General features: G+C 39.2%; 1 protein-coding gene across 2 annotated transcripts in view; it reads right to left on the bottom strand.

Moving 5' to 3' along the window:
* The window catches only part of BFSP1 (beaded filament structural protein 1), a 120633-nt gene that overhangs the window by 86903 nt on the left and 10777 nt on the right, over positions 1-22953 (bottom strand). The window contains exons 4-5 of one of the 2 annotated variants that reach the window (XM_054821038.1): positions 6642-6832; positions 6325-6378 (exon numbers count right to left, since the gene is read on the bottom strand). The gene's annotated coding sequence lies outside the window, so the exon portion shown is untranslated. Of the gene's footprint in view, positions 1-6324; positions 6379-6641; positions 6833-14490; positions 14529-22953 lie in introns of those variants that run through there. The other variant, XM_054821039.1, reaches the window with a different exon arrangement.

Here is a 22953-nt window from a genome sequence, read left to right as displayed (position 1 = left end):
AGAGTGCACTAATCTGATGTCAGTCGCTGCCTATCACAAGGTACCAGCACAAGTCACCTGTAGTCTTCCATAAAATGAGGGAAGAGCATTCTATCCTCCAACCCCAGAGGTATTCTGAGAGTCCCCCACAAGGCACTAAAGCAGTACCTTAAAAAGGTTTCAGTTCTAAATTATGAATTTTCTTTTTAAATGATTTTTCGGAAGAAAATTCCCAAACATGATCATGGATAGAAATCAGGATAATCAGGATCCTAATAATTAGGATCAAAATAACTACACTACTTCCCCCCCCCCCCCCCAAAGTATTTACATTCTTGTCCTGAGCTTTTGTGGGTATCTTCCAACGTGCTACTGACAGAGGATAACACAACATTCATCACAAGCACAAGGTTACTCAGGCAGCTTCCCAGAACTGAGTGACATTTGGTTCATGCAAAGACTTGTAAAAGGAAAATATTCAAACAGTACTCTGAATATATAAACAAACAGAATAAAGAATGGGAGTAAAGGCAACTATTAAGATTTTAAGGTCCTGATACTGCAACACTAGAGTGGCTTGTAAAACAAGGTGATTTCAAAGCACCTCAAGCCAGAGTAACATATCAAACTAGGTGTTGGTTTGAAGATTAGCACAGCAGTCATACAGGAGCCAATCTCCTGCCTCCTTAGTGCACTATGGATTCTGGAGGAATTGCTGTGGCATCGCTCTGAAAATCTAGTTGTCAGTTTGTTTAAGTAAACACACATTTGGTCCAAACAATAATGTTTTCTTCCCAAAGTGGCTAAGCATCCTCGCTAAGTGGATTAATTACCGAGTCAGCAGTTTTCCCTGATTGTTGATAAAACTCCAAAGTTGAGAGGACACTAGGCAGTTAAAGCACTGTGGCATGTTTGCGTGTGTGAGAAATCAGGGAGTATAGAAACAATGTCTCTGAAATCAGGAGTATTGTTTTGATTTTTGTTGAAGAACGATGATGCTGAGAAGAATTAGCATAGCTCTCCAGGAGCAGCTCTGATGTGCTGGTTTTCTGGCTGGACTCAGCTCATCACATCCATAACTGAATGTCACTGATTTCCTTTCTTTAAATTAAAGGATTGACAAATGTACAAGACGTGAGCTGAAATACTCTCTGAGAGATGACAAAAAGCAAGGCAAAGTCTATAGAAATCATTGTTCTGTACTAACTTTTTAAACTGTGTATACTCATAAAACATTGTAGCCAGCTGTTGTTCTTACACATAAAATAGTTATCAGTCTTATGATCAAAAAGACAATGAGTTCCCTGACGTCAACACAAAGCTCAAAACACTCTTCTAAAGCATACTAGAGAAAGAATTGAATAAATATTTCTCTATTGCTTTAAAAATGACATTTTATATTAATAGCTTTAAAAAAAATAATTGTAAACTGGTCTGTATCTTCTCCATGCAAAATGCTAGATCAATTTTGAAAATACAGAGGTTTACAGATTTTAATTCATAGAAAAATATTAACAGAGGTATTTTGATGCAACTATCAGAAGTGGAAATATGTTTAATATCAGCATGAAAGAGTGCTCAGAAAATAGATTAAATGCATAAAATTACTGGAAAAGTGAATAACAGTTATTGCCTGAACTTGGTAGCCTGGTATTACTTCACTATCTCTATCTGTTGTATTGAGCGCTGAGTGCTTATGTCATTAAGTTCAAGATAAAAAGATGAATTCAACTCCTTTACAAGTACCTCAGTCAAGTGTGTTTTACAATAAAAATGTTGCCAGGGTTTGGGTTTCTGGAGTTCTTTTTGTCTGGGAAGGTGATCAGTGGCTAACATTCTGCATTCTTTTGCAATTAAATTTACTCTGTATATGTGGAAAAACCTTTGCAGTTTTTCAGTGTGGGAACCCAGGTTTAACCAAACAGCAGGCAAATTGCCACAGCACAAAGTAGGAAAGAGATAACTGGGGAAAAGCATGGACCAGGATAATAACAACTACACTACTTGTAAGCTATTTTTACTGAAAATAAAGGCTGTTTCTAACCACATACAGAAACACTTTACAGACACTGAGAGGTTCATCTAACTACTGATAGCCATCTGATGCCAACATTTCTTTGCCTTGCTTTAATCCATTTTCTAATCCTTAGTCTGGTTGTGGGGGTGACACCTTTTATCCAAACAGAAATAAGCCTCAGCTGGTTTCTTTCTCATCCAATATTTTGCAAGCCAGTCTGAAGGATTCTTTTGCTTATCCTGATTAAATCCTTCAACTTTGCTGTGACCACTCTTACTCTCAATAGCATCCTGAGAGCCAAACACTGGTCCTAACCACAATGGAGCACTAGAGTGGGAAGAAATTCTACAACACGTAAGACCAGTCAAAGCTATTCAAGTGGTAATTCATAACAGCATTGCAAACCTTTTGCTATCTTCTCTTCTGCAAGACAAGGCATATGCAGTTCTGAACACAAACTCTGGATGCCTAGAGAGCCAGTAGACAGAACATGATCACCACAAGGAGCTTCCAAAATTTCCAAGCCCTTTCTGCTAGAAAATTCACGTCCCCCGAGAACTGCACAGGCCCAGCAATGGCACAGCACTCTAGGATCTGGGCTCTTACGGTGGAGGCTCTAAGAATCCATTCTAGAAAGTAAAAAAAAAAAAAAAAAAAAAAAAAATCCCTTTTAATGACTACACAAATTTGAAGAGAACAAGATTATCATGAATTTACAGTGACTTAATTCCTGTTAAAATCACAACAAAATTGATTCTCCTTTACACTCAAGTCTTTTTATGGTAATCCATCAAAATGAAGGAGTAATATTTAAGGGCCCCTTATACTACTGTAGTAGCAGAGTCCCTAGGGCATGAGAATCAGATGTCATATGCACACAAGCAAGTAAGAGCAAAATCTCCTCAAGTGCCTACATCTATTTTTATCATCTATGTATACAAAGAGATAACAGCTACAGGGCTGAATAAAAATAAAACTGTGGTCAGCCTATAGCTGTCTAGCCTGCATGGGTTTTTTTGATCAGGAAGGCAGCCGAGGTGCCTGAATGTTTTAAGAACTGTAGTATAATCGTGATCTATGTGTGATAATCGGGAGCAGAATTTGAGAAAACTTGAGTTTTGGCAAAGCTGTTAGAAAGGGTAGGTGTTCAGCAATGAAAAAAACAGTATTTATAGATTTAAGGGTCATGGGCCTATCTTTAGACTAAAATAGGCTGTGGCCCTACAAGCTGTGCTTTTTGACAACTAAATGTCATAATTGAAGTAGGGTTTATATAGAACTCTTTGAAGGAGGATAATGAGCATGTTTTCTTTAAGAATTAGTCATAAAAATAATTTGCCTTCTCACTCAAGCAAAAGATTAAATGGAATGGTTCCATCCTGAGCTGTAGCCAGCTTTCAGAAGTTTCCCCACATCCAGTGAGCATTTTACCAAGGCCGTACTACTGAAGAGAGCAAGCATACCATCAACACTTGGCAAAAGACTGTCGGTAGGTTCAGAGAGAAACACCTAATGGTCATGCCTTATTCCAAAGGGAAATCGCTGGGGTAGATAATCCAGCCATTACACCACTGAAAACACACTAAGCCTGCAGGGACCAGAGCTGCTCCACTGGCAGAAAGAGTAATTATGAAACACCACATATTTTATAACTGAGTTTACTCCCAAGTGATGCAAGCAGAGCAGCACAGACAATTAGAATGGAAAGCCCTTCAAACTAGTGACACCTTCTGTCTCACACTAATTTATGCCAGTTCAGCTCTGCTGCTTTGCAGTACAAAGCTTAACAGAAAGGGACTCAAGGCATATTAGTTTTATTACCTGTTCCATTCTATCCCCTGCTATAAAATAACTTATTCAGCTTTATCTGCACAGTCCCTCATCTGCTTCAGTTCCACCCAACTCATTAAAAGACCAATACTTTTCTAATTTTCTCTGTCTTTCTTTTCTCTGGTGCCTGTTCTGCAATTATTTTTTTTCCTTTTCTCTTACATAAATCAGAATTATACCCTCCTTTCATTTATGTTGTAGGTGGTGTTTTTTCTGTTTTCATTGGGTTTTGTTTTTCAGGTTTTGGTTGGGTTTGGTTTGGGGGTTTTGTTGGTTTGGGTTTTTTGTGTTTGGTTGTTTTGTTGTTTGGGTTTTTTTGAAACAGGAATGCATAAGACTAAGAAGGAACGTAAAGAACATGCTTCCATGAAATCTTACATTCTAATCAGAGTAATGAAAGGAAAGCCATAGCAAATAAACAATTTGGTGATTTCTTTAATATTAAAGTCATAGGAAGTTTCTTAATGTAGCATGATACTGCCTGCCAGGAAACCCACAAAGAACTAATAGATTCAGTGTCATTACAGAGCTGTCATCCAAGTATCCTCATATTGAGCCTAGCTGAATGTTAAGGAGGGTGACTAAAACAGGGAGAGGAAGCAAGCTTTCCCCCCTGAGAAGCAAGTGGAGAAGCACTGGCAATCTGCATTTTGATTGTCTTTTGAGTGGTAATTAATTTTTTTCTTTATTATTGCTTTTAAAGTAAAGCCACAGCTCTTTTGTTCAGCAACTCTCATTTGTCTCACAGGGACACGTAAAATTTCATCTGAAGCCAGGGCCCCTCTCCAGTATGTCATCAAAAGCAAGGGCAATGAAGATTTGTTTATACTGTAGATGTCAATACAGTGTTAAGGTATGGGAGCTGGTGCAGATGTCAGAAATGAACTAGCCATTGTAATGTGCAGCTTGTGAGAAACTGAATAAAAAGGTCCACGTGAGCTCATTCTGATAGCAACATCTAATTTATCCTACAGCATCCCATGCTGACAGTCTTAAGTATATTTGAACATAAGCCCCATATACATCCCAACCAAAATAGAAAGGGATGAGAGCAGAAACAAGAGTGAGATGATCTGCTTATTTCCCCAGAGGATGTAGATGGATCCAGAAACTTAGATGACAGAATGCTCTGTCACCCCGTACGGTACCTCTTGGCTGCAGCTGAAGCAGAATTAGCACTTGCTCCAGGATTGAGGATGTCTCACAAAGGTTTGAAGGCCATATTCATCAGCATACTTTTTCCATCTCAGAAAATGCTCTTTTGTTGGGTTACAAGATATATTAGAAAGAGAAACTAATCCTAAACTTGGGTAGTTTTGTTACCACATTTCAGCACAGCTCTTACATTAACGCATAAGTCTGCCTCCAGGTTCTCCATTTTCTGTTTGCAAAACAAAAAGCTAAGCTGCAGGGACATGAACCAAGGCCTACAAGAGTACATTTTCAGTGAGCAGGGTGCTATGGTTCAATCTGAAAAAAACCTTCCTACATTACACAAGCACCATTACTTTGTGGAACACAAAGACAACACAAGTATGTACTAGGTTACAACACTTGAGCACTACAGTATGAATTTTCTTGCTTCCCTTGTATCCTATCCAAATATTTAAGAAACAATGTCATGGTACACTTGCAGGATTGAGTGAAGTGGCAGCTAGAAAGGCCTGAAAAAGTGATGAGGCTGCTTTAGATATAATAGGATTTCACATAAATATAAGAATCATGGGACAGCTTAGGTTGGAAGAGACATCAGACCAATCACCTATTCAAAACATGCTGCTTTTAAGCTAATTTGCAAGGGTTATCTTAGATATAGTGTTGAAGAGCCACAGGAAGACCAACAGAAGCTGTTCTGTACCTTTTCTCACCTCAGAGAAACACTTAAAATGTACAAACAATATCCATAACCATCCACTTATAACAAAAATCCATGTGCTGCTGCTAGAAACACTTATAGAAGAAATGATTTTGTACACACAGATGTTAATAAAAAAGTGTAATTAGTATTTCTATATATGCACTCTCCTCACAATTACATCTTCAAATCTTTTATAAAGCTATCATTCTTTCACTCAAAAGTATAAGTAAATTCAGTTAAGCTATCTGATAATCCACAATATAAAATATCAAGTCTCAGAAAGAAAAAAGGTACAGTTCATGTCAGAAGCACAAATTTAGAAGCCCATGCATAAAATCTATTCACCCTGCAACCAGTATACAGAAGAGGCATTTATTTACCCTATTTATGTACAAATAAAGCCTGAGGACATTCTCTCATACTCACTATTATACATCTATATGTATTGCTTGCAATGATTCACGTTGGCTGAAATGAGGTTGGATCAAAAGTTTGGATGGTGCATCTTTGATCAACATCTTACAGATTTCCTTCTTTCGATATTCTTAACCTTAAACAGGCATGACTGAACTCAAACAGATTGAGGTCTGCTACTACTTTAGCAACTGTAATTACAAAATAACTGAGGGAAAAACCCCACCTGTTTCAGCACATTTCAGTATCACGTATAAAGAACACTCCTTCTTTCAGAAGCCTGCAGTAAATGAAAAGTAGCAAGTGTTTTCGACTAAAGAATTAGAAATTATTTTTTTTGTTGAGATTTGAGCATTTTTTTTAATAGAACACTGTGAACACGTCATTGAACCCCATTGTTACTCATTAGACAACGTGCTTGCATTCTTCACTGGAAATAAAGACACTTAAGGATACAATAAATTATTAGCTTATAATTAATGTGAAAAAACCCCCCACCAGTCTTACTTTCTTTTCAAAGAACACACCAATAGGTATTCCTACCTGAAAAGTATGTTGTTTCCATGCTCCCCGCAACTGTTTCTGGAGTGACTGCTTGGCATTTGATGCTTGATATGGACCTACCTCCAGCTGAGTTGCTCTTTCCAGTGTTTCTGCTATAACTTTGCATGCACACAGTAGGAAGTCCCCAATGCTGATTTTAAAATAACAGGTTGTCTTTTCCAGCAATTTTTCTGCATAGACACAACAGAAATATCAAGCTGGTGAGTTGTACTGCTGTCACTTAGACAGTGGAAGTGTTACTGAGAAATACTATGCCAATAATACAGTGGAAAAATGCATGTCAAATTGACTTGTAAAGGTCTGCTGTAAACATTACTACTAATTGGCATCTCACTGTATGTAATTATATGATCACACAGCATACTTGAGTGATAATGCAAAAATAGATAATTTATAGGAAAAAAAATACTAGACTGGTTAATTGGGACTGTGCAATACATGTGGCCTGCACTGAAGTTTGCCATGTCTCATTCGTAAGTAGCCTATCATATTTTTAAAAAGTTTCTGAAACATGTAATTTTTATTTAAAATTGTCTCCTGCACTTCACAAGCAGGATTGCAGAAGCAGCAATATTCTTCTACTGAAGCAACTGGTATGTCCAGAAAAGACAAAGCTTGTCTCTTCTCACCTCCGCCAACTGGTGGAATAAAAGGTGTTGCCTCACTCCCTACAATACTTATTTCACCTACATCTTTGTCGCTGCTGATCCCAAGCCTGCAGAAGTATGTTTGCACTGACCTCAAGGAGAGCAGCAAATCTGCCTCGAGGGACAATGTGCACATTACAGCCCTACTCTCTGTGTGCTCAAAGCTATAAGAAAGCCTATGGCCAGTTATCACATGGACCCATAGTGGCAGTCCATCACGCTTGGGTGTGCAGCAAGGCCAGATATCTCTCCAAAAAGCATGCTGACTCACATAGGAGTTAACCCTCACTGAAGGGACAAATGAACGTGTTCCCATGCTCAGCACTACTCAGTTTGCAAAAACACCATCTAGTTTATAAAGCCAATGAAAGAACATACCACAAAAAACCCCCAAACAACAACAAAAAAACCCCCATAATACCTGAACTGCCACTTCAGACCCTGTATTTATAAAAGACAGACAGCCCTGCCAAGACGGGACACCCAACCTTCTACTGCACACCATTACTGCCCCATCCTGAGGCTGCACTCCAGAAGCCACTAGCCTTCCTGCCTCTGCAGCTGAACAGCTTGTACCCTGTGAGGGGCCTTTTCATATTGTAGCAGCTATTTAATGAAAACAAACAAACAAACAAACAAACAAAAAACTGAAAACCAATAAAAACACAAGCTCACACAGTCTGCCTCTGCCAGAAAAACAAGGTTTGTCTTTCTTCAGCAACAACCTTCTCAGTGATCAAGACTGATCTTTCACAACGTAGCTGTAATGGCAGCTGAAGAGCTCAAGAGCAGGTCTTGCCCATGCCTTTTCTGTCCAGAATTTATCCAGTTTGCTTCTTCACACATGGGCAGCACAGAAAGACTTTACGAACAGAGTAGGACTCCCTGCCCCGCTTCACAGTAACAGGTTTGTCAAGTTATAACTCAGACTTCTCCTGCACAAAGAACTCCAGGCTGTCAAAAACCCTGCTGTATTGTTAATAAAAATGCCTACAGAGAAATGAAACTACTTTTAACCTGCATTTTATGTCCTGGGTTCCAACTTTCTCTCTGCCTTCCCCTGCATCTATCATCCAGCTTGTACCTAAAAAAGTAATGGCTGAGCAGAGGGCATAAGCTGTCTTCATCTAAATGCAGGAGGCAACTGCTCCTGCAGTTCATGTGTGTTTCAGTCATGAGTTGACAAAAACTTCAATAAAATAAGCTTAAATCTTCTCAGAATCATTCTGGGGTAACTCTTTTATCATGATGATAAAAAGGCATTAATTGCACAGTCAAAGAAACCGCACAATATCATTTATAATAAAAGGACATCAAGATTAAAAATCTTGGCAATAGTATGACAGCTACAATGAAGCACATGTATCATTCTAACCATAATCACTCCAACCATAATAATTCCAAATTCTAAGAGTTTCAGATTGGGGTCTTTCAGTGTGTTGCATGCAAGCACCCTCTAAATCCACATGAAAGCTTGGGATACACTCCTTCCAATCTATCCTCATTAGTGACAATACAAGACAGTGACTGAAGAGAAAAAACAACCATGGGAATAAAAAAAAAATTTAAAAAAATACATTGCCTGCAGCAATATTTGGTGCCCATAGCACCAAAATACTCATTTTTAAAATCAAAATTCTGTTAATGATTAGAAAGCCACCAACAGTTATGATGTGCCACTGAATTTTCCTAGCACAGGAAAGGTATTCCCAGGAAGAAGCATTTCCTCAGGGCTGAGAATTCTTTTTAACTACTCTCATCCTACCAAAGGAAAAAAAAGAAATGGTTTTAAGACCAAATGTGCAGCATGGCAGCCCGTACTGTTTGGAAAATTCTAATGTCTGAGCTTCTGACAGGCAAGAGGCGAAATATCTCATCTTTCAAAGTCAGGGTCGACAGAGACGTGCTTTGCTAGAGAACCTCACCAGCATACAGGATTTGACCACCAACAATTGGTGGGGCACAGTGACAGCCCAGTAACTTGGAGCATTTCAATGGGTCTATTTCTAGGATTCATTCAGGGAAAGCTATTCATCTGACCCCTGCAATACCCATGGAAGAAACCTAAATACAAGTATGAAAGCTCAAGATTTCACTTAATTAAAATGGGCAAGGGAGAAGAATAAAGGTTATATCTGAAAGGTTGATTCTTCCCTTCCCCCCTCCCAAAAAAACGCCAAACCCCACCACAGGAAACTCAGTCATTCCTCTCTATCTCCCCCATTAAACAGCTAGCTCTTCCTCCAAATGCTTGCACGCAAAATATATACAAATCTCAAAACACAAATCCCAATTAGTCTGTCACAAACATAACTTCAAGATTCTCTGCTTCTGAATATTTGATTACGTCAAGATTTAAGCTGCTCTTCTCCCCTCAGAGATAAACAGATTATATTTTCCAATGACAAAATGCACAGGTTGTAGTTATTCATATTCATGCCCTTTGTGACAATCACAAGTAATCAACAGCAATCAGATCACTACAAAAGAGCAGGCTGGGCAGATATGAACTACTGAAATTCAGCCTCCCTGGGAAAACAAAGTCACATTACCATATGCATAAGAAATGTTCATTTTTTATTGTCTGATAGTTGAGGATATTTCTAAAGACTGTTTTCTCAGTTTTATATCCACTATGCTCTTAGCCACTTCTCCTTAGATCCAGTTGAGCTAAGCACATGCAGAGGGTATATCACCATGCAGGATCAATTCACTATCCGGGCTACATTTTCTAAACATGTTTGGAGGGGCCTTGTCAGCCCCGACGAAACGCGTGCCAAAGCATGATCTATTCAGGTCTGGCAGGCAGTAGAAGCACTGTATATCATCACTGGGTCCATGCACACTCTAGATTAGCTCAAGTAAAGCGCTTGGAAAGTTATCCCACAGCTGTGGGAGTAGATAAGTAAAAGCGGAGAAGCAGTTAGGTGATGACAATGAAGAAACGTGTCTCAGTCGCTGCTTTATTATGAACATGAATTAGTGGGATGATCCAGTCATTTTGGATGTTTTCTGTATGAAAACAAATTATCCCCCACCAATATACAACATCTATATGGATAAAGAGGAGAAAACATTGGATACTAGCTTGTCTCTTCTGCACAATTCTTTAGACACAAGAAGGGTGGCAAATAAACTCTCAGAATGTCTACTAAATAATGCATCTTCATGTAGTTAAGTATATTCTGTTCAGAAGCCTTCTGCTTTTAGACTATTTAGACAATTTCCAGAATAATTATCTGAGAAGTCCAATTTGGATGTTGCAGCCAACATGAATTTTATTTTGGGTAGTTTTTTTTTTTTTTAAACTTATGATTGAATAGGTGAACTTCTATTTGGTCAGGGCAAAATTATTTCTGAAATTTACGAGTACTAAACTATAATGGTTTTCACTGCTATACATATTTTCCTCACTGATTAAAACCTCACATTTCTACAGCCACAGGATCATTTATTTTAGGAGGAAACTAACACAAGCAATTCATTTTTCACAAGTTTTGCAAAGCATACCCTTGGCAGCAGTCGGAAGTCCCATCGGGTTAAAAATGCCAAACCAGAGGCCAATGCCTAGGAGCTCTGACAGGAACAGAAAGAAGAGAGGAACCATCCATGTAATGCCTCAGAGGCAGGTGGTCTGCTGCTCCAAGGGCACTAACAAATCCCAGATGACAACGCTGATGTGGCTGCCACCTCCTTCTAACAGCGCTGCTGCCCTCTCCTACTAACATCTCCTAATCCCATCAGCAGTAACTGAACTAGTGAGTATACAGTCATAGAAATCAAGTGTGGAAAGGGTGATTTTAAGAAAGTTATTTACAGATTGGATTTCCATCTCTTACAGCCACTGTTCTCACTGCACAGCCACATCCCCATAAACCCAGTTAAATTCACAGAGCCTAGCAGGAAACAGGGAATACTGGTAAATCACATGATTGTTATCTGGCTTTGAAATTGAAAGGGTAATAAATTTATGGAAAGTAGTTCTTGTGGTTTAAGATAGTTAATCACTATTTTCCATAAACTTATTACCCTTTTAATTTCAAAGCCAGGTAATAATTTGTAGGGCTTCCCATGCATAAGGCACAAGCAATCCAGGTCAGTCAGCTTCAAAAGATCATCATGATTATAAAGCAGAACAAGTGAATGGTGAAGATATATGCTTGCAACCAGACAAATATATAGCAGGTAAGAGAACAAAGCAAGTTCTTCCTATTTTCATGAATTTTGTCACAAAACTAGCATTTTGAAGCACGATGTATTTGCGTGCTCTGGTCAGTCAAGTGGAAAAGGCTTAGGAAAAGCTCACAGACCCCCATACAAGAGGCTGTGCAGATGCACCACCTCACAAGTGCCCGTGTCCTTCCTCGGCCAGGACATTGGACTCCTTAGGTCCCTACCGCAGGGCATGTCAGCCAGGCACAGTCACAGCCCATAGGAGACACCGTGACTGCAGCTGTGCCCTGCCCTAGGACACAGGAGCTGTTCTGCAGACTGCGCAGGGGCCAGAAATGCTAACATAGTCTCCTACGTCTACATCCAGCTGTGAAAAGGTCCCATCTGCGCATCCTTTAAAATTTTCCACATGAGAAGAAAAACAGATTTTAAAGTACTATCAAAGATGTTCATATAAATAATCCTTCTATAGACAGACTGCCTGCAGTTTTATTTCACCTGTAGCTTGTAGCTGGAGCATTATCATAGTCACAGAACAGCTTTTCTGCAGTTCTGGTGTAAACTTACAACTTACCAACACTCTTGTTCTTCTGTAACTCACTTGCATTACCAACAAATCCCAAACCTTTTTAAATAACTGCAGAATAAGGAAGACTTGTGCCCTCTGTCTCTAAAGATCTAGCTAAGCTCCAGTATTCTCTTTTATATCACAGATAAATCCGTTTTCCAAAGAAACCAAAAAGGCTCAGAAAACTCAGGACTGCCCTCCTGCTGATGTGCAACAACTGCAATACCCAATGCTGTCACTTGATGTCTCTGTGCTGAATAAAATCCCTGTCAGGCATGGTCTCCTGCCACAAGGCTGCAAAGTGAGCAGTGTGGAAGCTAATTTGGCTTTCTGCATTCCATCTCTTCACTACCCGTCTCTCCGAGACAGACTTCTGTGCAGTATGATACAGATGGTGCCAAATGCAAGAGAAGAGCAAAAAAGTTGAAGATACATAAAAATATGCAAGACGACCTTACAACTAATAACCAGTAGGAGGTAATGAGAAAGTATATGTCAGTTACTTAACAGGGAAAGTGAGCAAACATGTAATAGAAAGCTGAAATGTTAAATATTAAACTCTTCAAATACAAATACTGGCCAGTCATCCTTAGGAAGCTGTGTTGGAGAATGGATAAAGAAAACTTAAGTACTTAAGATATCTGCTTATTTCAGAGCTAGCTAGTTAAAAAGTAGGTCAGATATGGTTTTGGTACACTTCTACAGTGTTTGAAATGACTTTTGGTATACGAGCAATCTTTCCACCAGATGCACCCTGGCTTAGAGGACTTCTGAGTTAGAAGCAAGTATTACTGGGGCTCTCCTGCGGTTATACAGGAAATTGAGGGATGCAGTTGTCCTTAATGATCTTCCATCAAAAGACACAAAAATACAAGCCTCTGACAAGCTGATCCTCAGAAGCATTTAGGAAATTGGGAGGCATCTTAGGCCTCCTCACAAAACCATGATCCTCCAGTAACCTCCCAGCTATTCCTTCCCTGCTCCTTCCTGCAACTCACAGAAGACAGCAGGCATAGATTTTCGGTCCTACTAAATCTGTCTGGTGATGGAAAGCCTAGTTAAAAACCTAATCAGCAATTTCAAATTCCTCTTGACAAGTAAACTGCTGTTCAGAAGGGAAGGAAATTGCAATGTGAGCTTGTCTGAAGCACAGCCAGTAACTCAAAATGAAATATAGCCATTATGGGCTTGAGCTTTTATTTCCTTTTCAGGAAACATGGAACCGTACTCAAATCTAAACTCTAAACATGCTACTTTGTCCTTTCAATTTTAATAAGACTGTAAAATCTACATCATAACTTTAGAGCGTAAGAACACAGCAATAAAATCATCTATCACCAGTTATGTATTTCAATATGGATTGCATTCCTAATCGTTTTCTACGATTTTAAAGCAATTTGCCATTCACTGAACTTCAACAAATGAGATCTTTGAAAATACAGCTATTAAGAGAGATTAATAGCACCTTCTCGCCTCTTATCCCAGGAGCCCAAGATATTCTCCAGTTATTGCTATTCCTCTCAACACACTCTTCATGCAGGATTAAAGAAAAGGGCATGAGAACATGGAAGCCATAAGCAGTTTTCAGTTGTAAAGACATGGCAAGATGGGCAATAACATTTTGCTTCAAAGCATAGCCTATTTAGCGCAATAAAATTGTTCTGGCTTTTAAAATTCTAAATCCACTTAAAACTAGAGGTCACTGAGCATTCAAACTGCCATGAACAGTAGTACAGTCAGGTGCCTTCCAATGCTTGCAAAACTCAGTGTCAACAGAGAGCTGTCTCTTGTTTCAATGCTCTTTCATTAAGATTTGTTTATCACTAAGGAATATAATCCCTCATAACTTCAGACTGCTTATGCTATCTATGGTATTTTGGGTAATCAAGATGCTAGAATTTCTGAAAAGTGAAATTTCTTCAGAGAAAGATCAAAACAGTGCTTATAAAAGTTAATTGCTCCAAAAATATATAACTGCCTTCTGAATCTATACACCCTTCATTTATTTAAGGAAATAAACAGTGAGCAGTTATCTGTATCAGATGTTCCAATGTGAGGTAAATGCTGAGACTTAGACAGAATCAACTGTCTGGTTTGGAAGTCACTTCATGTTTACTCAGAAAAACCCTGACAATTTTTCTGTGAAGAGTACTGCGGCTAATGCAATACCATAAATATATATATATATGTATATAAAGAAGATTGTTCAAAGTTGACTAAATCTCTTTGGTAATATAACTACTTGTTATAAATCAAGACAAGGTTGTCACTTCTCTTGGATCAAGGTTAATCTACTCATAACCATTAAATTCAAACACATGCATTATCAAGGATGTATTTTACAGCTTCTCACTCTAATAATCTGAAGCATTACCAGTTGAACAGGCAGCAGCATGACATTTCATATCATAGACATGGAAAAGCAAGAAAGGATTTGTACCGTTATCTCTGGATTTCATGCTATGTTTTCAGCTGTTCAGGAAGAAGATCAGTAGGAATCAGTCAGCAATACCCAGCAAGGCAAAGCTATAAAAACATGAAAAAACGTAGAAAGACTGGCACACTATTGTTTTTTTTTTCCCCAGCAAATGATGGAGAATATTTCTGCACAACAACAGAAGTGTTAACTTACCTCCTCAAGAAGTGTAGGTAAAAGGTGACCAAGCTAAGCCTCAGCATTCCCAAGTGCTGCAAATTACTGAATCTGAAGCCCAGCCTGTACCCCTTGCTAACAAGCTGAAATTTTATTTAATTTAGAATAGACTTTGCTGTACTAAGTGACAGGTATCTAAAACATACCAAGTTTTCCTGTGAAAAATGCTGAACCACAGAGGAAAATCAGAACCCTATTCTATTGTTCATATTTCTGGGAATCACATAAAAAATATCTAGTAGTAGTAAAAGCCATATGTTTCAATAAGAGTAGACAGACTGCTATGTAGCTTTGCAAACAGAGCAAATCAATAGTGGTTTTACATCACCTGAAGACATGCCCCTCTTCCTCTACAATAATGTATTTGAATATACCCTATTTGCTGCAAAGCTGCCAGGCAGTTTGCAAGAGCACTATAGATCTGTGCTAGCTCAAAAATTTCAGGAAAGGCAACGATAAACAGAAGATAACTGCTAACTTGAAAATTGTTTCCCTCTACAATCAAAGATAATTGCTTTAAGGCATATTAAATCTAAGCTAAGTACATTTAGTGACCCGCTAGTATTTGTTGCTGAAAACAGCTGGATTTCAAAATGTTAAGCCACAGCTTTGATTAACTATCCAGTAATCTATGAGGGCAGCTCTAAGGCACAAAACAGATTTATCTTTAAAAGGAAAAAGAAAGCAAAATGTTTCCTCTCATTAACTTTTCAAAAAAGTTAATTGGAGAGGCAGCAAATACACAGATCAGACTAACAGAGAGATGAGGCACTGTCATTATTCTTTTTTGCAGCAGGAGTAAACAACGTAAATTTTAGACTAATTGTCCTACTTTAATGTTACCAGAGGTATTTTTGGTGCTCAAGATCGAACTCACAGCAGTGGCACATTTAGCATATGCAGTGTATTACTGAATGGAAAGCCAAAGCTGGAGGCTGAGTAGTTCGCAAGATCCTTCAAGATCCATCCTGCATGAAATGGCTGTACTGATTACGTGAATACTCCCTAGGAGCACTCATGCGGATGCAGAATGAACAGACAAGGAATGGATTCACAGCACCAGACACTCTGAAACACTATTCACAAACAATCCAGTAAATCAGTGAATTAGAAGTTCAACGAGTTCATTCATTGATATAAGCTTTCCAAAGCAGCATTTTCACAGATTAAAGCAGCACCAACCTCAGTATATCACAAAAGGTGTAATTACCTGGCAGTAAGTCACACGTTTTTGCTAAGGAAGGTGACTGAGGCTTTTTATGAAGACCTGCGTAGGCACCGCACACTTTAATGGGATGAAGCTTAAGCTTCTTAAATTCACATAGAAAAACAACAGCACATTTAAACATCCCACATGGTGCCTCATCTCACACAGCTAAAGGATTGGGAGTCTCCTCACAGGCATCTGGTGAACGTGGGGACCCCCAGGAGCACTGAGGGAGGTGGTGTGTTGCACTTGGGACAGAGCAGACAGGAACACACATGGCCCAGGCACAGCAGCGAGCCTCAGGAAGGCTTCCACTCCCAAGGAGGCTCTGCCTCTACTTCTCTCCCTTCTGGCAGAAGACACCAAATGGACATGATTTGGAACTACAGTTTTAGCCAGACTCAAACACATTTCAGCCCATCTGAAAGAACCAAAATGATACGGAGACATGTAACCCACATACCTGGTTTCCTTTTTGTTTTAGCTTTTCTGAACCCTATGAAGGGCATCTCCCTGCTAAGAAGTCCTGCTGTTTTCAAACTAGAGAAGATTGACATTGGTTTCAAAAGGACTCCCTCAGGCACTTTTTCCACATGCACAATTTCTCAATGTAAAGTTTCACTGGCATGCCTTCACCACTCTGCCATTTGTATGCTTATGGCACAGTCTTAACCTGCTCATACTTCTCTGAAAGGATAAATGCAACAAAACCAATCCATCATTTAATGCAAAAATGCAGCTGGGGCCAAAACCATCAGATCTGTACACGTAACGTGGTCATGTCTGCTCTGCCCTCACACCGACTGAATCTCAGAAAACTGGTGATCCTTCCACCCACAGCCCTGCCAAGTGATTAATTAGGTTAAGTGGACTGCTGGGCTAAGTGGATTGCTGGGCTATGGGATTGAATGCCAAACTGAAAACAGGCTCATGAAGCTTCCCTTCCAAAAGCATTTCTCTTGTAAATGAAGGGAGCATCTACTCAAACAGTGCTCCCAGGCCAAGAAGTGAGTAGTGTCTAAAAGCAAATACAGGTAAAGACAAATACTTCTCTTGCCACCTGGAACGAGGCAGTCAGCTGGAACTACACAGCATCAGGTCAGTCAACACAAGGAGAAGCCTTTCTGACAAAGCATTAAGAATGGCCATATTCTCTGCCAAGATTTAACTTTAAATGGATCCAAGTGTAGCCTGAAGTAAACTGCAGTGTAACTGTACAACACTGGTGAAGCTGAGGCAGGGATGATAGTAGCAAGCTTTTTACCCAGGAGGGAAGGACACAGCTGCATAGTCAGATGCTGGTAAGAACACAGTGACATGATCTGACTGTGACATGATCATCACAGGCCAACTAGATGTCTACATAGCATGGAAAACACTTCATAAAGAGAAACATGCTATCAAAAGAGCCCAAGTCATATTTGCTATTTATCTCCATTTTCTTTAACCTGTCTGAAGCCTTCTGAGTTGGCATTTATGCACACCCTAACCTCTTTTAGGAATAAAGAGAATTTTAACCTTCCTATCTGAAACAGGCAAAGGGGAGATAAGGTCTTCAGCATAGTGAATACTCCTCTTATTCCCATAGATCTACTGCAAGTCTTTCAATCAAGAAAGTGTACCTATACCATTCCTAATCACTACTGCATGTTCAGGATCACAATGTGTTAATCCCAGCATTTGCTGTACTGAAGGTAATATAGGTTGAAATAAGTAAGGTAATTCAAAAGACTAAAATACTGGTGAGGTTTTAAATATCTTTATCTATCAACACTATCTTAATTTTACAGGGTGCCTACGTAGGCATTGTAAAAATCCCTTTGCCCTTGGGAAGGACTACAACTTGCTTTAACATTCTGGCATCGTGGATTTTCTTAATCTTTCCTCAGAGCATTAGAACTATTCTATAAATTTCCTGACTTACCTTGCAAATTAATTCGGAACTGCAAATATGGCTCTAGAGGCTGATTCTCCTTATGTCTGCACTCCATTTAATTATGCTCAAGGAAAAGCAGCAGCAGCTGAGGACAGAATGCTGCTGCTCTGCCAGGGTAGTGTTCACCATCATTGGGAACAGGAGTAGATGAACTGCAGGTGCCAGGACACTGGGCACCTGACTATTCTAACAGACCCCTACAAACCCATTGGAGAGGGCCCTGCAAGCTGAATGGCAGGTGCATATACTCTAAAGCTTTTGGTCTCTAGATATTTCTAAGTCTTGGAACAATTCACAGAGAAAAGGCAAATGCTGTTTGATACCCCAAACAGTTATCTGACCTTTTGGAGCTTAGGAAATAAACCACAACTAAAAGCTACAGTTAGCAGCTTGGCATTGGGCCATCCAGCCATAACCATGATTGATATTACATTTGGTTCTGTCAGACACTATCCCTATAATAGAGCTATCAGCACCTTAGGAGCAAAATGTCTTTTCTGATGCAATTTTCAAGATCACCTTTGTAGCACACCAGAAGTTTTAATTGAAGAAAACTTCTGTTGCAGGTCATCTGCCTCAGTGGGGTTCCAAGTCTTCAGCCTGACCTGTAGCCTGTTCCCATTTCCATGCTACACATTAAGTTTTAATTGTCCACATTTATCTCCTATGCAGTTCATCTGCTGACAAGTCACCCTTTGATACTAGTGATGTTTAAACAATTTTCTCTCTACTTGCTCCCAACAAAAGCAGATGACTGATTTTCTTCCCTGTGTTCAATTTTTTTGGTTGCTTGGTTCTAATGAAGCTTGCCTTTTACAATCACGTATAATTTTGCTTGTTTTGCAGTCCTAAAGGCACAAACTGACAGTAGTTCCCATTCTGCTTCTTTTTTTCTTTTTTTTTTTTTAATGACTGAATGACTGCCTGAAAATGTTTTTAGCTTAAGTTCTTCTCAAGGTGAAAATGGGGCTTTGTGAGCATAAGATGTAACATTAAGGTACACAACTTGCTTTTATTCTTCCCCTCAAATGTAAATTGTTCCCTGTGAATACCCTTTCCCCAATGGGAAAGACAGTCCAACAGTGAATTAAGGTCTTAAGTGTGAAAGCACAGCAAGACATTTTGGAAAAGCAGTTTGTGATGGTGAGCAAAATAATATTAAGTGTAAAATTCAGAACAGAATCTGTCCCCAGTCACTAGCTCCTATTTGCTCAGTTTTCTCCCGAGGCTGACTTTAGCTCTCCTATCAGCCAAATTCCTACAGCTCTTTTGTAGACAATCAAGTAATTTCATTCCTATAATATTTAAAAAACCTACTTGAATACTACTTTTCCAAAGAGTAATTGGGGTGGGGAGGGTGCATGCAGGGGAAGATTGTCTTCTATTATGTATGGACAACACAGTTGAACAATATTCTGCTAGATCAGTACATCCGTTTGCTGCATCTGCATCCCCGCCTTTTGATTCACATATTTGTTGTCTTCTTCAATAGCTTTGTTCCAAGAAGCACGTTGTCAAATCCTTGGCATTTACATCAGAGCATTTCAGCAACTTGCCATACTACCAGAGGCTGAACAATGTCGCATCTCCAACTATCTTGTCATTGCTTCACAATGCATTTACACTTATTCCAGAGGCCAGTCATTACGTCCATAAAGAAATCTCTTTAAAGGGCTATTTCAATAGAAAAACATAATTCGAAGCTTTGAAAGACCACGAAGAACTTAAAACAGCTTCTGCAAATTTCCCTCAACAGTCTTTCAAAAGAAAAAGCAGTTGCTTCTACCTATTGTGGGAATTGAATTTGATCTCAAGGATAGAATAACATGTTATTATCCCAGGCAAAATAATTTTAGAAGAACAAGTGCTGAGACATTTCTGGCTGCTGTGGTGCCAAACTATTAGAAAATGAATGTTTAATCAATTTAAATGCTAGCTCCTAGTATGATCCAGCATTTGCTGAGATAACAGTTTACAGACAGATTGATGTTGGTCAACGTTGGTCTGATTCAGCATTGTCATCCAACAATCAATACCTGCCTTTGTGATATTTCAGCAATCCAAAAACTGTATTTGAATGCTACCCACTTCCACGCATTGCCAGATCTAACCCCAATTCACATAAGTCACCACTTTTTAGGTCAACCGTTCTTTCCTGTGGATAACATAGGTCAATTGCGTATCAGTTGTGCCCACACAAGACCGAGAGTTAATAAGATGTTCCTTATCTTCCTCCACCAGCCACAGACAAATCTCTCACTTTAATACAATTACATAAGTTTGCACATTATTGTTGCTACTACTACTTCCCAAATGCAAACTGGTCAGGCTCAGTTACGCTCTAAGCCCTGAACTTGCAAACAATGAAGAACATCCTTCCTCAAAGAGAAATGCAAGCGTATTACATACAACAGACTTAACAGGAGTAAAGCAGTAACGTACTACAAATATAAGTCAACCGCGCTAGACCTTTTCTCCTCTTATTCACAGGAAATATATATATATAGACACATAAAGTATATATGAGTATGCACTGTCAGAGAATCTGGGGACTCCAACTGCATAGTAATGGAAGCACAATTTAGGACAGGTCAGACAGAAACTTTTTTAATGATGATCATAGTGAGGGAACGTTCAGATAGCATCTCCCCCTCTGCTCTCTGCCACAGACCCAACCTATATATTCTTTCAGAAAAAGAAAGAAAAAAAAAAAAAAAAGATGAGGAAAAACAATTACTTCAGTGTTAACAAAGCCAGGTATCCGTCCCTGGGAGGGATGGATTCCCTAAGTAGCTTGCTAACCACCACAATTCTAAGGAATCAAACGGTTAATAACATGAAAACATGGAGAAATGGCTCTTGGTGGAGCCCATAGGAGCAGCATGCCCAGTACTATCTTAGCTCAGAGTGGGGACTTGGAAACAATCACAGACTGTTAGCTTTTAGTAAGGATAACTTCTTTGCCAGACCTCTCAATCTCACACACACACAGATATATCTCTGTATCAGGAAATACCTACTCAAGTATGAAGTATTTATGACTTAAAAGATTCAGGACCTTTATTTTACAGTTTTCAGAGTAACATTTAATAAATAATTTTTTAAAAATTACTTAGCAAGTAGTCCACCAAGCAACAAAAGAACAACAGTTCCAAGTGGAAATACTTGTTCTGTACTCCAATTAGCAATTTCCCATAAAGAAATTTTCACTCCTGAAATCTCTAGTGAGACACTACTCCTGTCTATTTCTGAAAATCACAAACAAATGCTTATATTGCAGGGGATATTACTGGGGTATATTCCTTTAACTACAAATTTACCGTAGCAGCTTCCACAGTTGAAAACACCTATGTATCGTTAGACACCTGGAGAACTACTTTCAACAGACCTGTGAAACAAGAGTGAGCACAAACCAACTGACTCCTGCAGCATCAGTAGGAGAGAAGCATGCAGTTAGATGAATTCTAATGATTTTTCAGGTGTTTGGACCTGTTAGCTGTGAAGCTGTAATCAGTAATTCCTCATGATCTAAATGATAATATGACTGCCTTATGTGGTGCTTGTTATCTCAAGGTATCAAAACATTTTCCAGAAGACAGTGGTATTATCCTTTCCTTTCACAGTGAGAAAGCAAGGAAGGGTGCAAGTTAACCACAGCTACCCACTAAGTCAATTAAAAAAACCCAAAAACCCCAAAACTTCTTCCATAAATTCCAGTGCAAAACTTTACATATGAGAACCCAAAGATTATTGGCAATACAATTTCAATGGAACCTACATCAATTTCTATGACCTTTAAATTCTAATATTAACAGCAGAACTAACAGCATGGGCATCTGAGCCTCTGTTCCCTGCCCTTGGCCAGCTATTTGATTCATACATCAAGACATACAGTGGCATATTTTTGTAAAGTTTCTCTTTTTGTTGTGCAGACTTTGGAATTGATTTGGGAGCAATTTTTGCCTCACAGCAAAATTACATGCCAGATTACAATAACATCAAGTAAGTGTGCTTTACTGAGCTTCCTTTAAGATTTAGTAATGTTCTTTTCTCATATCTATCTCAAAAATAACTATTATTTTCCAGGCATTGTAATTCTTTCATAAGAGCATTTTGTTACCTGCCTATTCTAATACCATTCCTAAACCCAGCACATACATGTAACTTCACACTTGCTTACACATTGCATACAACAGACCATAGAAGCTAAGAAGTTTCTTTGAAACTAAGAAGTACCTGAATCCTTCCTGAGCCTGCAGATCACAATCAAAATAAAATCCACACTTCCAAACCACACTCCTCAAAGCAAATGTTTCAGCAACCGTGATTTTCCAGACAAAACTCAAAGACCATCCAGAGCAGGAAGAGACAGATCCTGAAGCAAGGCTGCAGTATAAATCTAAGGTCCATCCAGGAGACAGAGACAAAATGACAAAGAGGCAAAGCTATAGTGTGCAGGGGACAGTGGTGTGCCCAGGGATAACTTGAAATTGGGCTCCTGGGCAGTGGTGTGGGTGGAGGCTCCAGGTGAGGCTAATTGGGGTCATTAAGAGGTCTTAGTGCCTACAGAGCCCTGATACTGAGTTTATGGAATTAACATTTGCAAGAATTGGGATTTTTCATTGTCTCTTTTTAGAAACTCAATTTAAAGATGTGGGGTTTTGGGTTTTTTTCCCCCCAGAGAGAGCAGATTTATGCTTAGAGCAGCATGGGAACCCTACAAAGTGTGTCTCTGCCTGCCTTGAAGCTCAAGGTGATCAACATCAATGTCTGCTCTGAGATATCTTAGCCTATATCATGGTTTAACCCCAATTGGTAACTAAGCACCACGCTGCTGCTTGCTCACCCCTTATCCCCCTCAAGGAGATGGGGAGGGGAATGGAAAAGAACCTCATGGGTTGAGATAAAGACGGTTTAAAAGGAAAATGAAGGAAGAGAATAATAGTAATAATAACAACAAATGATGCACAAATGCAATTGCTCACCACATGTGGAAGGGAAAAAAACCAGCCCAATGCCCAATCTGTTTCCAAGCAGCAGTCCCACCTCCCAGCTAGCTTCCCCAGAGCATGACTTTGTATGATATGGAATATCCCTTTGGTCAGTC

The sequence above is a fragment of the Grus americana genome, chromosome 3 (assembly GCF_028858705.1).
Source record: "Grus americana isolate bGruAme1 chromosome 3, bGruAme1.mat, whole genome shotgun sequence".
NCBI lineage: Eukaryota > Metazoa > Chordata > Aves > Gruiformes > Gruidae > Grus > Grus americana.
The sequence above is the reverse complement of the archived record's forward strand: the minus strand, read 5'-3'. Positions and strand labels throughout refer to the sequence as shown.